A 7,773-nucleotide genomic window follows, 5' to 3' on the forward strand; every position below is an offset into this window, starting at 1 on the left:
ATAATCTATCTCGCCATGACAACATAACATTTTTACTATGTCGACTTGTCAAGATAATTTATCTCACCATGACAACATACAACTTTTATTATGTCGACTTGTCAAGATAACCTATCTTGTCATGACAACAAAACAAGATGTGTATAAGAGACAGGCATTAACCATAGGCTATGCTTACGCCGATCTATTTGAAGGGCGCCGCTTGCTTCGTGAGTACGTAAACGTCCTAATGAGCACGTGCAAATATTTTTGTTTTTCTGTAGCACGCACTTGGTGAAGTTTCCGATGGCAGATGAAGACACTTTGCGTCTCGGTGGCACTTTCACAAGCTATGAAAAATTGTCAGAAGCTGTATCGAATTGGGAGAAAGAAAATCACATAAATTTATATAAACGATCTTCACGTAGCATCGATTCTGCCAAAAAACGTGCACCTAAAAGAAACTTCAACCCCGAATTAAAATTCGTTGTTAAAAACCTTGGTGCTTAAACCGAAATATACTACATACTAATAAAAACAAGAATTTCCCATAGGGTGCTCTTATCTCGATCCCTCACCCCGACCTTTCCAACATCTCTTGATCCGTGTGTCCCTATAAAATTCTTAATTTTCCTATTATGAACAAGGTACGCATACAATAATTACAAGAGAGCGTGACACAGTTTCAATCCAATTTTGTTATTAATATACAAAAACACTGTAGTATATTTCGGTTTAAGCACCAAGGTTTTTAACAACTGAAATGTTTGAAAGGAAACTCTCATAAAAAATAACTTTCTTTTTCTCTACTAACTGATTCGATGTGGAACAACCACGAAATATGGGCTGTACTAACTTAGCTCTGATTACTAACATGGTGAGAACCATGAATGCAGGCGTAATCGATTGAATAGAATTTTAATTCGGGGTTGAAGTTTCTATTAGGTGCACGTTTTTTTGGCAGAATCGATGCTACGTGAAGATCGTTTATATAAATTTATGTGATTTTCTTTCTCCCAATTCGATACAGCTTCTGACAATTTTTCATAGCTTGTGAAAGTGCCACCGAGACGCAAAGTGTCTTCATCTTCCATCGGAAACTTCACCAAGTGCGTGCTACAGAAAAAAATAATATTTGCACATGCTCATTAGGACGTTTTCGTACTCACGAAGCAAGCGGCGCCCTTCAAATAGATCGGCGTAAGCATAGCCTATGGTTAATGCTTACGACTCGGAGTAAGCATAGACACTTCGGGAAAAAAAACGTGGCTATCAACTTTGCCAGCGCCATCTTTGTTATTTACAAAAATGAAAACGAACCCTGACATGTATGGAACGCCGTTACTGCCTTTGGTGGCTCTTTTCCGTTCGGCGCATTTGCTATTCGGCCCTTTTATCACCGAATGTAATGTAAAAGCACCGAACGTAATGTAAAAGCACCGAACGTAATGTTAAAAGCACCGAACGTAATGTAAAAAGCGCCGAACGTAATGTAAAAGCACCGAACGTAATGTAAAAGCACCGAACGTAATGTTAAAAGGGCCGAATAGCAAATGCGCCGAACGGAAAAGAGCCACCAAAGGCAGTAACGGCGTTCCATAGACATGACCATTGAACTTTCGAACTTTTTGGTTTCCCTGTGACACATGCGCAATCAGGACGTTGAGATCCATCATGGCAAATGCTCGAAAATGACACCTTGATCTCATATATTATCGTAATTTGTCATATTAAAAAAAAAAATTTTGACACCAACCGGATTTTTGAAAGATTATAGGTTACGTTTTCCCACGTCTTTAAACGGGTGCTAGGCGGATACTGTAATTGATTTATGGATTTTACGTCGCGGGGTAAGTTAGGCTTTTCCAGGCTACGGTGCGTAGTGCGGTGAAGGTGACTGAACCAGCTCGTAGGTCTTGGGGAATTGGCTTAGGCCCCCCTTGAGGTGAAATTTTATATTATTTTTTACCTTCCGACGTTTTTGGTCAAAAATTACAAATTTAGTTTTATTTTGTAAAGGAATAATTTGTGCTGATTTGAAGATGCATTTATTTATTTTGACTGTTGAATTAGTATTTTTAATGGTTTCTATTATTGATAAAAAATTAATTTGGCCCTAGGGGAGGGCCTACAAAAAATTTATTTAGGCCACTATATGACTACTTAATTAGAAAAAAAAAAAAACATTTTATTATCTTTCAATTCTTATCAAAGGAATTTGTATTACTCTAACAGAAAAAAATTCTATTTAATTATTTTATGTCACTAAAAAAATTTCTAAAATAAAATTTGATAAATGGGGGACTGAAGGGGTTAATAACTAACGAAAAGAAAAATGTCTCGATCAATCAAAGAAGTATTAGAGGACCTGGATCTATATTTTCTTGTCCCTAATTTTGAAAGGGAAAGGGTACGTTCTATTAGGCCTAATTGTGTTTTTCCCCTCTGGATTTAGGTGCTTTTTTAGGGTAGGGCCTTTATAGGAAAAGATATTAGATAATTACTCTCGTTTTTAAAATAATTGACGAGGGAGGAGGTTTTTTCTTATTCCGGATATGGAGTAGGCCTATTTAAGTAAAAGAAGTGTAAGTAATTAAGAGAAACTTAGTATTTATTCGCAACAAAGATTTGCAGGGGTCCCAAGTTGGAAGATGTCAATTCCGGGAGCAGGGGCGGAGCCAGTGGGAGGGCAGGGGATGATCTACCCCCTCCCCTGTGGAGAAAAACAACAATTTAGTAGACTCTAAAACCCTTAAATGGTCATATATAAGATTTGTATTGCCCAGGAGTATCATTTAAAGTATTGTTTGAAGGTTACATGGCGAAGTAATAACATATATGTTACCACTTGCATCATTCTGGAAGTGATGATGAAGGACAAGACAATGAAATATCTCAGGTGTGTGTGCAGGAGCCACAGAATTCCCTGGTAGAGGATGCTTACCAGCAGCTCACCAAGGAAGATCCAATGCGAAGCAGTTGCGAACATGGTGTTGACGTGTATTTGGATGTTGTTCAATTAATTACAAACTATCTTTCATAGAACATTTTTAATGTACCGTGTTATGGCACTATATTTTTTTGTGTGATGCGAAAGTGATACTACCCACACAGTGACATACATATATAAAGATTTCTTTTATAATAAATTTATTCATGTTGAAGTATAACGTGAACAGATGATACAGTGACGATTTTAGATCTTCCATGTTAAAAAGTTAAATTCTGATCTGCACTGGTAATATAATAATCACAGGAGTAGTGTAATTAGGTGAAGTAAAACTACACTAAACCAGACCTGGGCACTGCAGCCCTGTCTTTTCTTTTTCTGTGCATTTTGATTTTAATATTCTGGATAGCTAGCTCAACAATAGTTGATTCTGGATATCAATCAAAAGTAATCAGATAATATTTACAGTACATGAAGGTTAATATAAATTGTTGCATTTCAAGTTACTTATTACAAAGTTAATAATATTCTTAATCGTGTCTCGATCGTCATGCATGCGCCTACTTGGTTTGGATAAGTTTAAATCGCCAACACACTGATGGCGTCCTGTAAGCAATTACCCGAGTAGTTGTTTGTTTTTTTTGCAATAATATAACAGAGTAACATCAAATACAAGATAAATTGAATGCAATAAAAGGAAAAATAGCAAATAGTTTGTTATTATTTGTTATTACTCTAACAAAGACAGTTTGTTTTCTTACTCCTTTCTTCTCTTTCTCTTGTCTGTTCTTTTCTGTTTTTCGTTAATTGATATTAATACACAATATCATATTTGATGTGTTCAACACTTGAAAGCATTTACATTTTACTAAAATCTTTGCCATTAAGGATGGCTTCTTCAAATAGTTTTCTAAAATGTATTGGATCTTCCACCCCACGTGGTAGGCGAAGTTCCAGCGTGCACGTCGATGCCGTAGGGTAGGCTCTTGCATCAGAATTGCCGAAAAAATTTTGACATCGATGTTGTCTTCAAATCCCATTGGTGGAATGACATCAGCTCCACTGATAAATGCCAGGATGTCACTAAGTGATGTTATTGTCTTACCATCTAAAATGAATTATTTTGCATTAATAACAATTCACAGAATTTACTTTTTATTACCTCCACCAATAATGTTCGGAGGCGGTATGTTCGTCAGTTATGTATGTTTGTCTGTATGTTCGTTTGCACTCTACAGGTTGCATTTTTGGATTTTTTTTGATCAGCACGACTGGCTATAACTTAGTTCCCATAAAATTTTCATTGGTCGAAAGGTAGAAAAACTGAGGTCCAGGTCAATGAAAATCACCATCATATTTGACTCTGATAGCTACAAATCTTGGTGTATGAATCAAATTTCACATTATGAGACACATGCCATTAAATGGAAGGTCAAAACGTAAGGTCAAGGACAAGAAAAGATATCCTATGGGCCTATAATACAGTAAAGCATTTGGACATTAATTTTAGGCTAATTGATGCAGACACTTCAAACCTGACTTGTTTTGAAACTTATTATATAGTTTGACATTTCATTACCCTGGTCTTTAACGTTGACATTGAATATTGGTTTGGAGTTTATTTGTCTATTGGTGTGTGAGTGTGTATTTGTGAACAGCCTAAAGTTGGTGCTTAAATATTGAAGGGGCAGGGTAAAAAACGCAGGGTCGAAGAATCAACTTAAAAACTGTACTAATAATAATTTGATTACAAGATTTATAAAGCGCACATTCAATGCAGTAGTATTCAAGGAGCTACAGAAGGATGGATCACAAATTACAATGAACCTTAAATCAGAAAAAGGAGCACCACACTCACCACTGCATCATTTATACCCAATTTGAGATAAATAAAATTGTATGTACAATTTTTGGTGTATTTATACGAAAAATTTCAATTGTACTGTGATACATGTGAATACAATTTGAAGCAGTGTTTAGAGTAGTGTTTTTTAAACTCGCAGACCTGGGTTCAAATACTAAAAGTACCATATATACTTGGGCTTATAACAGGGCATACACTATACCAGCCCTACTAGGCCTAGAGAGGCCTGTGATATTTTAGATATAGACCTTTATTAAAACATTGTTTTGAAAAGGACAATAATAATAAAATATTATAAAAGTTACCTTTTCTCTTTCAAAATTCGGCAGAAGGTGAATAAGGCCTAACCCTATTTTTTGCAAAACTTTGTTCCACGTGTGTGTCGGTGATCGACGTGACGGCGCGAAGGGAGAGCAAGTTCCACTAGGCTCATTCCCACAGCCGTTGCTTTTTTTTCACTTGAACCGATGTCAGAAGTCATGTTTGTGCCGGATACTAAGAGCCGAATGATAAAAGAGCCGTACGTAATGATGAAAGGGCCGAAAGGTAAAAGCACCAAATGATAAAAGAGCCGTGCGTAATGATAAAAAAGAAGTACATAATGAAAAAATAGCCGTGCGTAATGATAAAAGAGCTGTACGTAATGGTAAAAGAGCCGTACGTAATGATGAAAGGGCCAAATGGTAAATGCGCCGAACGAAAAATAGCCACCAAAGGCAGTAACGGCGTTCCATAGTTATCAACCTGTGCGAATTGGCCGAACGTGTCCTCAGATTTTCAGTTCAGATTTTATTTGGAATAAATTTGATGGTGCATCCTTATACAAAAAAAACATACACTGAACACTTTCTGTTATGAATCGATCAATACAAACATTTACCAAATTAAAGAAAGAAAACATCATAAACACGTAAAATATAATCAAAACCATTTTGTTACTGGAGACAAAAATTTGGGATGGGGCATTTAAATTGTATAATGCAGATCTTTTTTACCAAGCGAAATTGAAATATTTTTTACAATATTGGTGCAAAATGAATTCTGCTTCTTGGTATTGGTGATTCTTAATTTCATTAGAGAGATCATGTGTACGTGTAGTTAAGGGCATATGAAATTGAAGTTCATTTGATCCGTTTATGAAGTCATGAGGTCATGTACAGTATATCTAAAGTGTGTAATGCAACTTTAGTTTTATAGGCCTCCTCAATTACAATATCATTTTCGTCCTCATTTCCCTCAGTTTTTGATGGAAAGTTACTTGGAAGTTTATGATTAGATGGATTTGATATACAAAAGGGATCAACACAGTTAAAACCGTCAATTACAAAACTATCTCGGGTAGTAGATGTGCTTCTTGCATTGATACCCCGGAATCTTTTGGGATTTTTGTAACAATCATTGGCAATTCTCTTAATATGCTCACAGTAAGATATATTACAAAAATATTCAACATACTCTTCTTTCCAGGGTTTTTCTTTGCCTTTTTATACATTTTCTTCTTTTTTTTTAATGATCTTTAAGACCTTATGATCCATCCAAAGGGATCTTTTTCTATATTTGAATAGGTTTAAGGACACTAACAGAAAATAATAAAGTTTTAAAATCTGTCCATGAGTTTTCAACAGATCTAACATCAAGGCAACCGTTCCAATCAGCTTCTTTGAAGTCGTGGTACAGTGACTGGATATCAGCTTTGGTAAACTGGTAAACGGACTTGTGTTGAATTTCTTCTTTGATGTGTCAATAGTAACATCAAATGATATTCCGTTATTATTATTATTATTATTATTATTATTATTATTATTATTGTATACTTATATACTTATATAGTTATGGTCGCTATTACCGATTCCTGGAGTCGATTTAATATTTGTGACTTTGTCATTGCGGTTGTTGAATATGAAATCTAAAATAGTATTTCAACCACTTTTATCTTTTTATTTAAAAAAATGAGTCCCCGACATAATATAAACCAATCTGACATTCAGCCAGTGTGTAACCTGTCTCTTATACACATCTAGATGTGTATAAGAGACAGCACTATACCAGCCCTACTAGGCCTAGAGAGGCCTGTGATATTTTAGATATAGACCTTTATTAAAACATTGTTTTGAAAAGGACAATAATAATAAAATATTATAAAAGTTACCTTTTCTCTTTCAAAATTCGGCAGAAGGTGAATAAGGCCTAACCCTATTTTTTGCAAAACTTTGTTCCACGTGTGTGTCGGTGACCGCCGGCGCCGCCACTGACCCGAAGAGCTCTGTTGATACAGACAGCATAATATGTCTCTGACACTGGGGTAGAATTACCTCACGGGGTGGGGGAGGCTGGCGATGTCCCCGACGAGGGAAAAGTGGGCGAGTTGTGGTTTTTCTCCCGGGAGGGAAGCTCCCACATTAGCTCTACTTCTGTTTTGACATCGACTGTTACGACATAGTGCCTATGCCTAATTTTAATGGAGAAAACAGAAATTACATTTTAAGTCTGTGAGTGCCATTTCTGGCCATCTAGAGTTGCCATAATCATACCTCCCAACCATGGTGGGCCCGAAGTGGTAGACCTATCTGTGAAAGTCCCTCCCTGGGCGAGTCCCTCGGTTTCAAATTCCTCCTGGATCCACCATTTAGAATACAACGCGCACATCTTAAATCCCACAAAGGAGTTGGCGAGCCCCAGTTCTCAGAAAGCCACAGGATTTTGATAGAAATGACACACGACGGTCCAATCACACAATAACATTTATGACCTCGGCATTCAGCCCGGTTGATGGGCCTTGTATTTTGATTAATGCAAATACAAAACAGTGATTGATAGTGGATTCTGAATTTTTGAATTGTAATGCATCTACATTGTCTATCAGTCTGCAAATACAAAATACTGAAGTTGTTCAATTAAAGTATGATATTGAGCTCCGCACAGTGGAACACACACTATACTCACAAACGCGGAACAAACCCGCCAAATCCTTGACAGATGT

This window comes from Anneissia japonica, unplaced genomic scaffold, assembly GCF_011630105.1.
Source record: "Anneissia japonica isolate Jap-2015-1 unplaced genomic scaffold, ASM1163010v1 scaffold288012_len1326614_cov192, whole genome shotgun sequence".
Taxonomy (NCBI): domain Eukaryota; kingdom Metazoa; phylum Echinodermata; class Crinoidea; order Comatulida; family Comatulidae; genus Anneissia; species Anneissia japonica.